The sequence below is a fragment of the Macrotis lagotis genome, chromosome X, assembly GCF_037893015.1.
Source record: "Macrotis lagotis isolate mMagLag1 chromosome X, bilby.v1.9.chrom.fasta, whole genome shotgun sequence".
Classification (NCBI taxonomy): domain Eukaryota; kingdom Metazoa; phylum Chordata; class Mammalia; order Peramelemorphia; family Peramelidae; genus Macrotis; species Macrotis lagotis.
Genome location: NC_133666.1, coordinates 106446454 through 106464125, shown reverse-complemented (window position 1 = coordinate 106464125; position 17672 = coordinate 106446454). Strand labels below are relative to the sequence as shown.

Genomic DNA, 17672 nt, shown 5'->3' with positions numbered 1-17672 from the left:
TGTCTGAGACTGGATTTGAACCCACGTACTCCTGACTCCAGGGCCAGTGCTTTATCCACTGCGCCACCTAGCTACCCCTCCAATACATTATTTTACAAATAAAGAAACTAAGGCCAAAAAGGTTAAATCAACAACAACCTTGAATGAAATATATGACAGCTTGAAGTTAAATAAATCCAAGTCAACATAAGTTAAATAAGTCATCAAAGACAGAGAACTCTGTTTATTTTTCAATGCAATTTAAACACAAATTTGAGAACCTTCTGAGAAATTTCTGAGAAATTTGAGAAACTTCTGAGGAGCTCACCCCTCCCATCAGAGATATGTTAGCTCAACAAAGAGATGCTACTTTGTAGTGATCTCTATAGTTTTATATGAGGTATTTGGGAAATTAATGTTTATCTTTTCATACACAAAACTTATCTATTGTATCTGCTTATACATTAAACTTATTTGAGCTACTATTCAACTATGGCCTGTTAAATAGTCTATAGTGATTTCAGCAAGTTTTCTTTACCCATTTTAAGCTTTGTGGCAAAGTCATTATTATCAACACCCTAAAAGAAAAAGGCAAAGAAACCAATTATGTGCAACATTTCTCTATCTATCACAGGCAAATTGGCAAGTTCCTGACCAACATTCTCCTAGCTGTAGTCCTGAATAACATCATGAATAGAAATTCTCAGAATTGAAATATGCCTTTAGATATTTCAGTGCAATACTGTTGATATGGCATCTACTGCATAACAGATATAAGAAAATCATAAATATTCCTTATATTTTATATTGATAGAGATCATTTGAAACCATTAGCAGAACTGGACCTTAGTTAAGAAATTTATTAATTCTCTGAGGTCACTTCACTATGGAATGATCTCTTATATCCAGTTTATTCCACATTATCCTTTGCTCATTACCAATACACTGAAATAAGATTGGGTCAACTTATTATAATTAGTTTTTAGTTTTTTCTAAAAGCCATGTTTGAAAAATGCAACACTGAACCTAAAGGTTGATTTCCAAAAACATACTGAGAAAGTTGTCACTCTTAGTTTCAATCATGTCATTAATCCTCAATAGGTTAAAAGCACTTTCAAAATATATGGAGTACTTCTAGGAGTTAATATGGTGGAGTAAGCAGCAAACTGATTCAACTCTCCATATTCACCTCCAAACAACCATAAAAAAAATGCTCTAAAACAAATCCTGAAACAGTAGAACCAAAAAGATGGGAAAAATATTTTTTCCCAAGAAACTTGGAAGGTCCAACTGGAAAGGTCTATCTCAATTAGGAAAAGGGGGAATCCAATCTAGGATAGGAAGCATTCCAGCAAACCAGCAATGAGCTCCATCTCAGCAAACCAGTGGGAGATACTGAGCCCAGTGAGGTGGAGCACATAGACACCTCCCACATGCCACAGCATAGCAGAGGAATGGGCAGATTCTGTTCAGAGAACCTCTACTTGCTTCAGCAGCACCTGAGGCAAATAGGCAGTTCCAGCTGCCAGTCAGACCATCATATGCTTCCTTAGAGAAATGAAAAGAAAACACCCCAGCAACCTCATCATACTGCAGAGACTAGCACTAGGATCCCAGGTCAGTACCAAGCTGCCAGAGCCCCATAGTCTCCAGCAGTGCAAGTCAGCCCCTATCTCACCCACTCATCACAGCACCAGACAAGAAGGTCTCTCTCTTTGAGAGCCTCAGGACAGTATCATTGCAGCACCAGATAAACAGCCAGAGCTTGTGGTCCTTGACACAAGAAACCTGAGATAGTGCCCCTTTCACCCTGGGAACAGAGTTCAAATTTAACAGAAAGGAGAAAGGACAAAAAAAAAAAAAAGATGAGTAAAAAAATGAGTAGAAAAAGAATGAGGGAAAAAAAAGGTAAAATTAAATTTTAAAAAGAGAATCTGACCATTTGTGACAGGGAAGTTCAAGATATAAATTCAGAACAATGACATCAAAACACCTAGGGTCAAAACCCCAAAGAAAAATGTGAAGTGGTCTCAAGCACAGAAAGAACTCATGGAAGAGCTCAAATAAGAGCTTAAAAATCATTCAAGAGAGGTAGGAGAAAAATTAGGAAAAAAAATGAGAGTGATGTAAGAGAGATATGAAAAAAAGAGTCAATAGCATGGAGGAAAAAGATAACTGCTTAAAAAGTGGAATCGGACAAATAGAAAAGGAAATACAAAAATCCATGGGGAAAACGTTTTTTAAAAAAAGTACATAACTAGCCAACAGAAAATAAGATACAAAAGTTAACTGAAGAAAACAATTATTTAAAAGTTAGAATTGGGCAAATGGAAGCTAATGAGTCTCTGAGACATAAAGAAAAAATAAAATTCAAAAGAATGAAAAAATAATAGAATATGTATAATACCTTACTGGAAAAAACAACTGACCTGGAAAATAGATATATAGATAAATCCAGGAGAGACAATGTCAGAATCATCAGACTATCTGAAAGTCATAATCAAAAGTAGGATCTGGACAGCATCTTTCAAGAAATTATTAAAGGATGTATTGGGTGGGGCACAGCAAACATATTGGAGAGAAGCAAAGAAATCATCTGAGTTCTTCCCAGCTCCTTGCAGAAACAAAATTAAGTCAAGCTTCTAAACAGATTCTAAAGCAAGAGAACCTCAAAATACAAAGAGGAGCAATTTTCCAAATTAAGATATTGTGGGGGGCATCTAGGTGGTACAGTGGATAGAGCACCGGCCCTGGAGTCAGGAGTACCCTGAGCTCAAACCCAGCCTCAGACACTTAATAATTACCTAGCTGTGTGGTCTTGGGCGAGCCACTTAATCCCGTTGCCTTGTAAAAACTAAATAAATAAATATATATAGTCAGGAAAGGTCCATCTTACTTGGGTCTAGGGGAAGCACAGCTCAGATGGAGTGTAGAGAAGCCAGTGGGAGACTCTGAGCCACAGCAAAGATCTGTATCCTAGGGTGCTTGGTCCAGCTCAGCAGGCCAGTGAGGAGTCAAGTCCCAGTACAGAAAGCAAATTTTGAACCCCAGAACGCTAGCAGAAAGCCAATGAGCAGACAGACCCCTGGTTCCCAGCACAAGAAGCTTGGGACAGTGTCCCCTCTGCACCAGCCGGAAACTCCAACTTTCAAAACCAAGAAACAGGCTAAAAAAAAATTATCAAGAAACAGAAAAAAGCCTTAACCATAGAAAGTCACTATGACAACAAGGATGATCAAAACACCATCTAAGAAAAGGACAATAGGAAAAGGTCTACATGTGAAACTCCAGAGGGGAATATAAATTGATCTCAAGCCCAAAAAGTCTTCTTGGAAGAGCTCAAAAAGAATTTTAAAGATTAAATAAAGGAGGAAAAAGAAAAATTGGGGGAAAATAAGAAGTATCAAAGACAGAAAGAGAAACCCAAAAATTGCCTGAAGAAAATAACTCCTTAAAGAATACAGTTAACCAAATGGGAAAAGAAAACAACTTCAAAAGGTAGAAAAAATCCACTTGAAAAAAACAACTCCTTTAAAAGTAGAATTGGTCATGAGACAGCTAGATGGCACAGTGAATAGAGTACTAGCCCTGGTAGGAATACCTCAGTGTCATAATCATAATTAAGTGTCCCTCAGACACTTAATAATTATCTAAATGTGTGACTTTGGGTAAGTCACTTAACTCCATTGCCTTGCAAATAAAGAGTAGAATTGGCCAAATGAAAAAGAAGATAAAATAGTTAACAGAAGAAAATAATTCCTTAAAAATTAGAATGGGGCAAATAAAAACTAATGATGAGACATCAAGAATCAGGCATGCAAAACCAAAAAAAAAATAGAAGGAAAATGTAAAATACTTTATTGGAAAATGAACTAATCTAGAAAATAGGTACATGAGAGATAGTTTAAGAATTACTGGACTACTTGAAAGTTATGATTAAAAAAAGTGTGGAAAACATTTTAAAGAAATTATCAAGGAAAATTGCCCTGATATTCTAGAACCAAGGGATAAAAGAATAATTGAAAGAATGCACAAATCACCTCCTGAAAAGAGATTCCAAAATGAAAACATCAAGAAATATTGAAGCCAAACTTCAGAATTATCAGATCAAAGAGAAAATACTACAGAGAACCAGAAAGAAATAATTCAATATCAAGAAGTCAGTTAGGATTATACAGGAATTAATAGCTTCAACATCAAAGAATCAGAGGGATAAAATATAGAGAACTGAGTCAAATTTATAAAAATATAAGTCATTCAAAGACAATTCTAAAAGACCTATGATGGAAAATGCCATCCACATCCAGAAAAAGAACTATGGAATTGGAATGCAGATTAAAGTATGGCTTCTTGTCAGGTATATTTTAGTGGGGGTATCCTTTAGTGGGGTATAGATCAGACTGGGTGACTTCTGAAGTGATTTTGTTTCAGTTCTTAAATTCTGTGATTCAATGCTCATACAAAGAGAGTACAAGAATTTTTAAAAGAGCATTAATAATAAACTTTTTCTCTACCAAGATGATTCTTCTGTTTTCTGGTTCTATCTGCAACAAAATATTACAAAAAAATATACTACCTACTTAAATATTTATTATCTCCTATGTTAAAATTCCTAGTTCCTAGTTTATTTTAATGAAGTGACTCTAGGGTCTCAAAGGCAATGTCAGTTGAGCGTAACCTATGGTTGATACTACCAAGAAGAAAAAATTCAGGGCGGCTAGGTGGCACAGTGGATAAAGCACTGGCCCTGGAGTCAGGGAGTACCTGGGTTCAAATCTGGTCTCAGACACTTAATAATTACCTAGTTGTGTGGCCTTGGGCAAGCCAATTAACCCCATTTGCCTTGCAAAAACCTAAAAAAAAAAAAAAAAATTCAAGTACAGATTCAGAAAGAGTGTCAAAAAAAAGTTTGGTGATAAAAAGGTGAATTTTTTTGTCCACAGTCTACACTTGGGGCTAAGTCATCTTGAGAAGAGACAAAATAAATAGGAATTCATCAAAATTACTACATTCAGTCAACCCCAGACCACAACCAATTTATACGCTATCCAATCAACTACTCTGGCAATCTTGCCTTTTGTCCATCTATACCATCTCTTGCCCCTTGGTTTTTCTACTTCCTACTTTAGTCACAATAATTCAATCAATATTATCATCACTTTGGCAAGGGCATAACAGTGGACTGTCTAATTTACATTCCCTGTAATTCCCTAGACCAAAGCTTTTTTCCCCTGATCAATAATCCCCTATATATATATATATATATATATATATACTATCTCTTCCAAGTAGACTAAAGGTTTCTTAGCATAGTGCCCAGCAAATTTTTGTTCAGTTGTTTTTCAGTCATGTCCAATTCGTTTTTTTTTTATTTTATTTTATTTTTCCTTGGTTACGTGCAAAAAAAGTTTCAACGTTCATGTTTAAAACCTTGATTTCCAAATTCTCTACTTTCCTCCCACCTCAATCCCTTTCACTGAGAAAACAAGTTATTTAATATAGGTTAAAAATGTATAGTCATGAAAAACATTACCACAATAGTCATATTGTAAAAGTAAACATAATATCCCTTGCAAAAAAAGAACTTCAAGAAAAATTAAGTATAAAAAAAAGTTATGTTTCAATCTGTATGCAGATACCATCAGTTCTGGCTTTGGGATGGATAGTATTCTTTATCATAAGTCCCTCAGAGTTTTCTTAGGTCACAACATTGCTGAGTAAAGGTAAGTTATTCCCAGTTGATCATTCAACAATATTGCAGCTAGATGGTGCAGTGAATAGAGCACTGACCTTGGAACCAGGAGGACAGGAGTTCAAATTCAGCCTTTGGCACATACTAGCTGTGTGACCTTGGGCAAGTCACTTAACCCTGACTGCCTCACATCTCTCTCCAGTAGTCCTGATTCATGTCTGGCCACTAGACTCAGATGATTTTAGAGGAGAAAGTGAGGCTGGTGACTTAGTATAGCACCTACTCACTCAAATCCAATTCATGTGCTTGTCATGGCATCACCTCCCTGATGTTGTGATCTTCTTCAAGAATGAAGAACAAACATTTCTTTGTATAAAAGACATTTCCCATAGCATCTGCTCATGGAAGTTTTTTACTGAGAGCATTCTGTTCATTATTTCCTATAACAGAATAGCATTTCATTTTAATCACATAATGAAATTCGTTCAGCCATTCCCCAACTGATGGGTATCCCCTCAATTTCCAGTCCTTTGCCCCCAGAAAAGAGCTTCTATAAATATCCCATATCCAATTCTTCATGATCCCATTTGGAGTTTTCTTGGCAAAGGCATTGGAGCTATTTATCATTTTCTTCTCTAGTCCATTTTACAGATGAGAAGACTGAGGCAAACAGGGTTAAGTGACTTGCCTTGGGTCATCCAGCTAGTAAGTATCTGAGACCAGATTTGAATTCAGGGAGATGAGTCTTCTGATGCCAAGTCTGGAATTCTATCCACTGCCTCACCTAGATACACTTAACTAACACAAATGAAAAGTTTAATAAATTATTAAAATTCATTCATAGCAATAATTCATTGGTAGAATTATTAATCATATTATTGAAATTTTTTAAAAACCCATCTTTTGAATTATATGTTGCTTATAACAAATGAAAGCAGGGCACAGCTAGTATTCATCTTTGGTCATTTATTTGTGTCAGAAATTCTTTTTTTTTTTTTGAAATTTAAAGACTTTATTTAGAGTTTTACAATTTTTCCCCTAATCTTACTTCCCTCCTCCCACCCCCACAGAAGCCAATTTGTCAGTCTTTACATTGTTTCCACTGTATACATTGATTCAAATTGAATGTGATGAGAGAGAAATCATATCCTTAAGGAAGAAACATAAAGTATAAGAGATAGCAAGATCAGACAATAAGATAATAGGGTTTTTTTCCCCTAAATTAAAGACAATAGTCCTTGGTCTTTGTTCAAACTCATTCTTTCTCTGGATACAGATGGTATTCTCCATTGCAGACAGCCCCAAATTGACCCTGATTGTTGCACTGATGGAATGAGCAAGTCCATCCAAGGTTGATCATCCCTCCCATGTTGCTGTTAGGGTGTACTGTGTTTTTCTGGTTCTGCTCATCTCACTCAGCATCAGTTCATGCAAATCCCTCTAGTCTTCCTTGAATTCCCATCCCTTTTGGTTTCTAATAGAACAATAGTGTTCCATGACACACACACACACACACACACACACACACACACACACACAAACACATATATATCACAGTTTGCTAAGCCATTCCCCAAATGAAGGACCTTCACTTGATTTCTAATTCTTTGCCACCACAAACAGGGCTGCTATGAATATTTTTGTACAAGTGATATTTTTACCCTTTTTCATCATCTCTTCAGCGTGTAGACCCAGTAGTGGTATTGCTGGATCAGAGAGTATGCACATTTTTGTTGCCCTTTGGGCATAGTTCCAAATTTCTCTCCAGAAAGGCTGGATGAGTTCACAGCTCCACCAAGAGTGTAATAGTGTCCCAGATTTCCCACAACCCTTCCAACAATGATCATTATCCTTTCTGATCATATTGGCCAGTCTGAGAGGTGTGAGGTGGTACCCCAGAGAAGGTTTAATCTGCATTTTTCTAATAAGTAATGATTTAGAGCAATTTTTCATATGTGTGACAGAAATTCTTAACAAAGTCTGCAGGACTGAGTGCTCTTTGTGTAGTGGGGATAGATAAGAAGGGGAGGGGGTTACAAATAGATGACATGATTTGCCCTGCCAAGACATAAAGATGCTTACAGTAAACTCAACTATAGCTATAAAGATACTTATAAGTTCAAGTGTAAATGACTTGAAAATGGAGCAGATGCCCCAACCATATAACTAAGTTGCCAACAACAAAAAGTCAAGCACTTCTATGAAATGTTTAAAAAACTCCAAATTTAAATATATTAATGAGAAGGCCTTGGTCTTCTACAAGCTTAAATTTGTAACAAAAGTAATTTATAAACTGAAAAGTGAGCTTGCTTTAGAGCAATAAACAAGCATTCTAAGTCAATTCAATTTTTAATGGTCTGTAATGCCTGCTAGAAATCATCTGTTAGGAAGAAAGCACATTTTATTCTTCTAAGTAAAATTAAAAATTACTTTTTTCCTTTTTGAAGAAAACTAGCCCTAAATCAGAGCTATACATTCAGAGACAGTTACAAGACCTGATTTATTGCTTTTTTGTATATATGCTCTAGAAAAAAAAATGCAGAGTGCAGTGGGGATGGGAAAGAGGAAAGAAGGTATCTCCCAGTTAAAGCCTAAATCCAATTGAAGAGGATAATTATTAAAATGGAAATGAGTGATTAAGGGCTAAATAAATGATTAAAAGCCACCTCCAGGGCCACTAGGTATAACAGTGGATAGATTACACGGTCCGGAATCAGGAAGACACATTTTTCTGGGTTCATATTAGGTCTCAGACACTTACTAGCTAGATGACCCTGGGCAAGTCTCTTAGGGGTTTGCCTTAGTTACTCATTTATAAAAGCAACTGAAGAAGGAAAGTTACTATAGTATCTTTACTAAGAAAATCACAAATGGTATTTAAAGAGTCAGACAAAACAAATTTTTGTTACCAAGCTGATCCAGTGTCTTGGAAACATAAAACAGAGTGAGTTAGAAATATATATTGTATCATAAACTCACCAATTACCTACTAGATATTTCAAACTTAAAGTCTCAGTCAAACTCATCATGTCCAAATAGAACTCACTGTATTTCACTTTAAACCCACCCCTCATCTAAATGTCCATATTTCTTTTTCTGGTCATATAGATTCAGTCTCAAAATTTTGAGGGGTCATCCTTGTCTCTTCACTCTCCTTCATCCCACAGTTAATTAGTTACCAAAGCTTGTCTGCCTCCTACATCTCCTACTTCTGTCTTCTTTTTCCACCTTACAGATTTCTCTTAGTCAAATTAATTTAGTCCCTGAATACCAACTTTACTACCCTATCATTACACTAATGCTTTATGAGAAGCAGTATGACATAGGTACAGAAATGACCTTGGAAATAAAGAAGATCTGGATTCAAATCCTGACTTTGTCATATATTGCCTTAGTGAGCCTAAGCAATATAACTTTTCAAGGCCCTAGATAACTCTGTAAGAATATAAGTTGCAGGGGTGGCTAGGTGGCACAGTGGATAGAGTATCGGCCTTGGAGTTAGGAGTACCTGAGTTCAAATCCCACCTCAGACACTTAATAATTACCTAGCTGTGTGGCCTTGGACAAGCCACTTAACCCCATTGTCTTGCAAAAACTTTAGAAAAAAAAAAGAATATAAGTTGCAGAGAAGATGGTACCAACCAATTTTGATTGAAGGAGTTTTCTTATTTAGAGTTCCCTATTTACCAAATGACAGGTAAATTCAAAAAAGAAATCCCAAAATATGTTAGATTACAAATCAAGTCCATATGCAAAGACAAAAGGAATAAGAATTCTGAATGATTAAATGTTTACTAAGCAAGGGACACTATATTACTTTTTTCCTTTTTTTTTCCTTTTTTTTACTTTTTTCTTTAAAATAGAAAATATATTGATATTATGCTACCTCACTTCCCAATTTTCTCCTTCTTTATATTCTCATGCAGCCATATCACATAGAGTGTATATCCCATGAATGCTGCCATTCCATTCATCCCAGTCCCACATTCCCTCAGCTCTTTATAGCCTCCACCCATCATTTTCATTGAACTCTTTGTAATTTTTATACCATTGTTAAATTTCATTTCATTCTCAATCTTTCTTTTTTTCCACCATAACTCATAAAGTAAAAACTTCCCCCCAAGGATTTCACCTCTCTAATAGCACTAACATCAGCTACATCTTATTCATTCCTCACTGTTGCTTCTACATCACTGTTCTTCAAATACTGTTCCATAATCTTTTCTTTGCCAACTGAGTATAAAAAATGCTATTCTCTAATCCTTTACTCAGTTATCTGTTGACTTGTATAAACTCTCTACTTTTCTCCAAGTTTATAGCATCTAAATAACAATCTTCTTTTTGTCCCCTTTCTCAGCCATAATTACTAAAGGTTTCAATATCCATTTATGACAACTCTAAAACAATGATTTCTTGAGCTCAACTCTCAAGATCTTAGCTAGACAGTTAATTAGCACAGTGCATAGAGCGCTGAGTCTAGTCAGAAAAACCTTAGTTCAAATTCAGATACTAACTGTGTGACACTGGGCAAGTCACCCTGTATGCTTCATTTTCCTCATCTGTAAAATGAGCTGAAGAGGAAATGGCAAACAGTTCCAGTATCTTTGCAAAAAAAACTCCAAATGGAACCACAGAGTTAAATCTTACTGAAAAGACTGAACATGTTCAAAAAACTCTCTATTCTACCAATCTATTGACCATAATCTGATTAATACAGATATTTTTATTGTTATACTTTCTACCCCTGAATCTCTTGACTTTTCATCATTCTTATTCTGTTAACTTTCAATTTAGTGTAATTCTTACTAGCTACTTATTATACCCCTCCTTGAGGTAGCTATGTAGCATAGTAAATAGAGCAGTGGGCCTGGAGTCAAGATCACCTAAGTTCAAATCTGGTGTCTAAAATGGGGAAGAGGGGAGGGGATGGTTGATGTGAGGATCAACATATTTGTAAAGTACTTTTATAATGTTACATGTTACTTAACCATGGCAGGAGAAGGATCTCCTGTTATTGGGGCACAAATATCAGACCCTCAACCTTTGTGCTCTTTGGGGTGGATAGGAAGTAACCAGCTTAAGAAGAAAGGGTCCCTACCACAGTTATATACTCAGCCCTTATTCTTTTGGGTGAAGACAGGAGGTAACCAGCAGAACTGTTGGCTTTACTCTATCATTGAAGGTGTGACTGCCAAGAGTCCTGTTCCTAGCCTTGGTAAATAACATGACTTAGAAAGGATTCCTTCTGAACTAGTGATTTAGACTCAGCTTTATACTCTATAATTAATGGGCTAGATTCAGACAGAAAGAAAAAACTCCAACTCTAAGAGTTGCTTCAAGAAGCATTATTAGTAATGGATTAACACTGGGTGGTGGGTGAAAGAAAGGTTCAAAGGCCAGCAGCACAAGCAGCAAAACCTATAGAAAGAACAGTGTAAAGAGGGGGGGAAATAATATTGGAGGAGAAGGGAGACTTGCACTGAGGACGTTACATAATAATACTTTGGAGGGAAGAGTTGGTCTCTGACCATCAGCTGAGAATAGGAGATACCTATGGAATCCAGGGACTGACAGTGATTTCTCCACTGACTAGAGCATTGAGTGGAGCAGGATCATAAAATAGGTGAATGACTGCCCAATGTTTTAATAGCCCTGGATCATTTTGACAGTGATGGCCTTATGCATGGAAACAGAGTAAGAAATGGTCCTTTATCATGATATGTATTCAGGGAAGGCAAGGTCATAGGGATTCAATAAGCTACCTAATAAATTTCCATAAGTCAATATATATCACACAGAAAATCAGCCAAGGTCAAAGTTAAGGATGGATTTTAGGTTACAAAATGGAGTTTAAGAAATATCAAAAGATCACACAGGCTGACAATATTCACTACAACTTAGTTGGGTAACTGGAACATAGTAGACAATAAATGTTTGTTTCTTTTCCCCTCATTTTGTTCTAGGAGTTTGACAGTGAAAGAGAGAGATATAGGCTATTAGCTTGAGGAGAAGATAGTAAGTTTTGTTTTGTTTTGTTTTAAGGACTGGAGAGATTTGGGTATGTTTTTATGAAAAAGGAAATAAGGAAGGGATAGGGAGAAATTGAAGATTAAAGGAAAAGTGGATAATTGTGGGATCATTCTTCTCTGTCATTCATTAACAAGAAGGATCAAGGATATCAATATACATTTTGAGTGGCTTTCAGCTGCCAATGGAATAAAACATAAACTCCTAATCTTAGAATCTAAGCTCTCAACAATTCACCTACTATTTTCTTTTCCGGCTTTTAACATGTACTGTATTCTGTGTTCCAACCAAACTCAACCAATCTCCATTTCTCATATTGCCTTCTCATCCTCCTGTCTTTACTGTCCTTTTTCACAGATGTAGAATGAGTTCTACTCCTATCTCTAATTCTACTCTTTGAAGTTCCTCCTTATAAAATGAGGGGTATTTGACAATATGGTTTTTGAAGTTCTTTTCTTTTAGGGTTTTTTTTTTTGCAAGGCAAATGGATTTAAGTGGCTTGCCCAAGGCCACACAGCTAGGTAATTATTAAGTGTCTGACACTGGATTTGAACCCAGGTACTCCAGACTCCAGGGCCGGTGCTTTATCCACTGGGCCACCTAGCCGCCCCTTTGAGGTCCTTCTCAATTAATTGCAGGGGATAAAGCACCAGGCCTGGAATCAGCAAGACATGAGTTAAAATCCAGTCTAAGATTCTTATTAGCAGTGTGATTTAACCTTTCAGTCTCAGTTTCCTTATTTGTAAAAATGAGGATAACAATAGAATCTACCATTCAGGGTGGTTGTGTAAGGATCAAATGTGATAAGAATTATAAAAGTACTAAGCATACTGTCTGGTACACAATAAAAACTATGTAAATGTTAGCTATTATCATCATCAATCCTTCAAGATCCAACTCCAAGTTTCTTCTTCTATACTAGTCATCTTGATCATCCCACCATCTTTTGTAACCCTTACAACAACCCAGTGAGGTAGGTGCTAATATCTCCATTTTACAGATGAGCTCAAGTGGACAAGTATTTTGCTCAGGGTTACTTAGTCAACTGTCAGATGGATATTATCAGGAAATAGGGAGCTGATTAATAAGTCTTTGCCTTTTCTGACCTGGAATCCAGGTCACTATATAATTCCCAGTAATTTTCAAATCAGTGTTTATTTCTTTTTTTTTTTTTTAGGATTTTTGCAAGGCAAATGGGGTTAAGTGGCTTGCCCAAGGCCACATGGCTAGGTAATTATTAAGTGTCTGAGGCCGGATTTGAACCCAGGTACTCCTGACTCCAAGGCCGGTGCTTTATCCACTATGCCACCTAGCCGCCCCCAAATCAGTGTTTATTTTCAACCCTTTATTCACATCTATGGGTTTACCAATCTGATTAGGATGTTATAAACTCCTTGAGAGCAGATACTATTGGGCATACATAATGCTTACCATGGTGTCTGATGTATATTAAGTATTCATAAATGATTTCTCATTCATTTATTATATTCCTTCCTGACGTTTTTATAATTGAGGTACCTAAGTTTGAGAGTGGATAAGTGTTTTGCCCAGGGTAACTTAGCTGTCTGTCAGATGCATATTTTGAACTGAAGTTTTCCTGACTGAGTCCAGAACTCTGTCCAATGCCACCTAGCTGTCATCTATAGTATATGCAAAAATAGATATTTTTTGAGGTAGCTAGGTGGCAGAGTGAATAGAGTGCCAGACCTGGAGTCAGGAAGTTGTTCAGTAGTTTCAATAATGTTGACTCTTGTTACTACTCCCATTTGGGGTTTTCTTGGCTAAGAGAATGGAGTGGTTTGGCATTTCCTTCTCCAGCTCTTTTTTACAGATAAGCCAACTGAGACATATAGCAAAGAGTGACTTTCCCAGGGCCACATAGCTAGTGAGTGTCTAAAGCCAGATTTGAATTCATGAGTCTTCCTAATCCCAGATCTGGCAGTTTGAACACTACACCACCTAGCAGGCTGGAGTCAGAAAAACCAGTTCAAGTCCAAACTCCCTCCCCTGATTCCCTAGAGTTTAAGACTGTTCACAACTACCTTCTCAGAGAAAAGCTTCATGCAGAAAAGTTGGAAGTGAGCACTGAAAGAAAGCAGGGATTTTGAAAGATAAGAGTTGAAAAGGCAGAATGCTTCAGGAGCAGGAAAAACTGTCAATGCAAAGATATTGAAAAGCTTGATGGAGTATCATGCATGAAGAACAGCATTAACTGGACCGTGTCTGTGTGTGTGTGTGTGTGTGTGTGTGTGTGGTGTGCGTGTGTGTAGATGAGCAAGGATCAAGTGGGAGTGTTTGTTAAATTTATAGAATTTTTGAAAATAGCAGTTTATTCAAAGTTAAGTCATTAGCATCTAAGGGTATTAATTTAATGATTAGATTTAAGGTTCAATATATTCAACATAAAGTTTCTTAATGCACGTAAGTACAGCTCAGGTAACTTGTCCTCAAACTTGTATCTCAATTATTCCCTTTGACGTGCACAATGTATAATGAAGGTGCATCTTAAATATCTGTATTATACACATTTTGCTTTCACTTAAACTAAGAATGTGGACCTCAGAAAATTAGAACTCATGTCTGGAATAAGTGAAGAAACAGATTGGTTTTAATCCACAGTGTTTTAGCAGATCGAGCTAAAGTAACGTGGAGTCAACCAATTAGTCCTGGTCCTGCTTGACCTTGAAGAAATGAAGTAATTTCTCTTTCATTTTATACATGAGAAAACTAAGAAATAGTCGGTAGTCCCTCATCTCTGAATTTTCCAATGTGTAAGTCCCATGATCCATGCTATTTAACTAACGCCGGCTAGCCTGTTCCCCTAGTCTGAGCAGAAAAGGAAAGTGTGAGATCTGGATTTCACCGTCGTCCCAGAGCAGTTCCCTTGACTACTGAATGCACAATTAAAGCAAAGGTTTTTGGACTTCAAAAATCAGTTTAAAAAGGAAGCACTGTTACAGTTTTGTTCCTGGTCCTCTCACCCTTATCAGTACCTTCCAATACCAACCAACCAGGGGAAAACTAGTCTGTGGCAGGATTAGTTCATAACATACGAGGCTGGAATGCTTAGTTCTCGAAAAACTCTCAGGTTTTAGATTCATTCTACCGAAAACCTTCCTCTCTACAAACAAAACACAAATGCCTCCATCCGATTCGCTATAGGACAGAGCCATTAAACACATGTGCGTAAACACACATAGGCACAATGCACTCCCACAATCTTTCCTAGAAGCCTGCTTCCTGTGGGGTTTATTTCCACACTCTCCCCCTCCCCCGACCCCCAGAGTTTCAGACTGTTTCTCAAGAACTTTAAAAGGTCCATTGTTTCCTCCCCAGAAAACTAGAGGAAAACTATTCTCTAGGCAAGGGTTCCCGACTCCTGTCTCTCTCTGTCTCTCCTCTCTCTCGTAATAAGGGAGAGAGCCGGGGAAAGGAGCTGGCCGGGCCGGGGGGAGCCCGGAGCGGCCGGCGCGCTGCTCCTCAGACTGTTACAGGCGGCGGCGGCGGGCCGGTCGGAGCCGACCTCACCGGCCGCCGGCCCCGAGGCAGGCGGGCAGGGACTCCGCTGCTTACCTCCCTCTCCCCGGCCGGCGTCGGGCAACGCGCTGTCTAAGCGGCGGCGGTCAAGGCAGGCCGGGCCGCCGTCCTCCTCCCCCAGCCCCGGCTCCGCTTTCCATGGCAATGGAGACACCTTGAGCCCGGCTTCCGGGGGCGCCGTGGCCGCGGCCGCAGCAGCCTGGCCCAGGACTGAAGCACTTTCCTCCAGAGAGTGACGCGCGGCCTCCTCCCGCCCCCCGCCCGGGGAGCCTCGGGGCGGGGCGGAGGGAAAGGGAGCAAAGGGAAGAGAGGGGCGGGCCGGGCCGGGCCGGGCCGGCAGCCGCCGATGCCGCAGCTCCGGGCTTCAGCCGCAGCTCCGGGCTTCAGCCGCAGCTCCGGGCTTCAGCCGCAGCTCCGGGCTTCAGCCGCAGCTCCGGGCTTCAGCCGCAGCTCCGGGCTTCTGCCGCCGCTTCCCTTCTAAGGAGGGAGAGAAGTGGCGCCGCCGGGCGGAGCCGAGACAAAGCCCCCGCGGCAGCCGCAGGGCCGGGCCGCCGAGGCGCTCTAGCGGCCGGGCCGCGGAGGAGGCCGCTGCTCCCTTCCACCCGCGACGGCCGCTCTCCGCCGACAGGGCGCCATGGCCCGGCGGTCCCGGGCCCAGCAGGAATCGTGGGTGGGGGGCGGGAGAGAAGCTGGGAGCAAAGGGGGAGAAGGCGGCGCCCGGAGACCCAAGGGGCGGCGACAGCTCCGGGCTCCGCCCGCCGGCCCGGAGCGCGAGCTAGGGGAGAGCCCCGGGAAGGGCTGTCGGCTGCTCTCCCGACCGCTCGCCCCGACCGGAGCCGAAATGCCGGCGACAGCGCCCCGGCCAAGGCCCGCTTCGCTGTGGCAGAGACAAAACCTATCAGCTGCAGAAACAACCCGATTCCATTTCTCCCGGATCCTCTGCTGAAAAGGGAGTTTGTTTTTCCTCTGTTCCAGCCTAGTCTCAAAACACTTCCCCGGCAGATGCTGGACCTGCCCGCACTCCCGCCCTGGGGACCAGGGCGAGTCCGGGTCTCCAGGGTCGGCATCCGCTCTAATTCTTCAGCTCTTTGATTTAATGCTGTAAAAATAACTCTACTAGTTTTACAGAAGGGAAACTGAAAAAGAAAGAGGGAAAGTTACTTGCCCAAGAGAACAGGAAATAAATTGCAGAACTGGAGTCTGAACTCAGGTCCAACGATTCCGACTATAGTACTCCTTTTTCTCATCCCTATCAGAAGGATGCTTGACTCAACTTGGTTGGCCAAGACCCACGGCCACCTCGCGATCCCCCCACCTTGCGTGCCTCTAGCTTCTCTTGGCTGTCTGTGCCTTCTCCCACAGCCCAGGAGTTGGATGCTGCAGCAGCTGTTAGACTATGCCGCCCCCATTCTCGAGGTTAATATATGTAGCGCCTCCCATGGCCTGGTGCTCACAACAAAGGCGCATCCGAGCCCCACCCCTGCACATCCAAGCCCTTGTATTGCCACTCTTCAAATAATGTGCCTCTCAGCCGGCCCCAACCAGAAGAGTTCCAACCCTACCTGATTCCTGAATCATTTTTATTTTCTCCCCTCCAAACAGCCCTTAGAGAATCCTCATTCTGGGACTGCTTTATCATGTCCCAAGTCCACAAGTTTTGTTCTCTATCCCTACTGGGCAGCCAAGCACCAGCCGACACTTTTCTCTGTTTAATACTGAATTGGATGTCCTCCCATTGAGGACATTTGTTCATTTAACCCTGTATATAAATTTTTAAAAGTCTAATCGTGAAAATATGGCATTTACCCAGAAAGAAATCCCCTTGTGTAAGATACTGTTGGAGAAGTAGCTGACACTAGGGAACTGAGCTTCTATAAAGAATGCATTGACTAAATAATAAAAAAAAATACACCTCAACAGGCCCAGTGGTCACCACAATATCAAGAAAGGACCTGCATTTGGTTCATAAACCCCACTGCAGCTCTGGAAGGTCCAAAGCCACAATGAAAGGGAGGAAGGGCAGGGAATTGACTCTGAATGCTAACATTGAAAGAAGAGATTTAGGAAGCCTATTGCAGTAGTGCAAGCGTACATTGCTAAGGACCGGTCTCCTATTTGGGAGTAGAAAACCACTGCAATCACTTTATTTTTTATATGATACATAGCAAAAAAATAATTCCATGTATGCACAATACTTTCATATAAAACTTGATTTTTTTACATTTCCAACATTTATATATTCTCCCAAATTTTTAAATTGAATTAATTCATACAAAATATAGAGTCAAGTTTGATAATTATACAAAATATGATCTTCATGTTTCCTGTATTATTTGAAAAAGGGAAAAGAGCAATTGGAAAGCAAGCCATTTCAAAAGAGAAGACCTATTAAACTGGAGGAAGCCTACCAAAATAATGTATCACAGACTTTCTTTGA

At 39.7% G+C, this 17672-nt stretch overlaps 1 protein-coding gene across 3 annotated transcripts in view; it reads right to left on the bottom strand.

Moving 5' to 3' along the window:
• The window catches only part of CEMIP2 (cell migration inducing hyaluronidase 2), a 105742-nt gene extending 89102 nt beyond the window's left edge, over nt 1–16640 (bottom strand). For 2 of the 3 annotated variants that reach the window (XM_074201778.1, XM_074201776.1), the window contains exon 1: nt 15272–15486. The gene's annotated coding sequence lies outside the window, so the exon portion shown is untranslated. Of the gene's footprint in view, nt 1–15271; nt 15487–16400 lie in introns of those variants that run through there. The other variant, XM_074201779.1, reaches the window with a different exon arrangement.
• Nucleotides 16641–17672: the final 1032 nt, after the last annotated feature.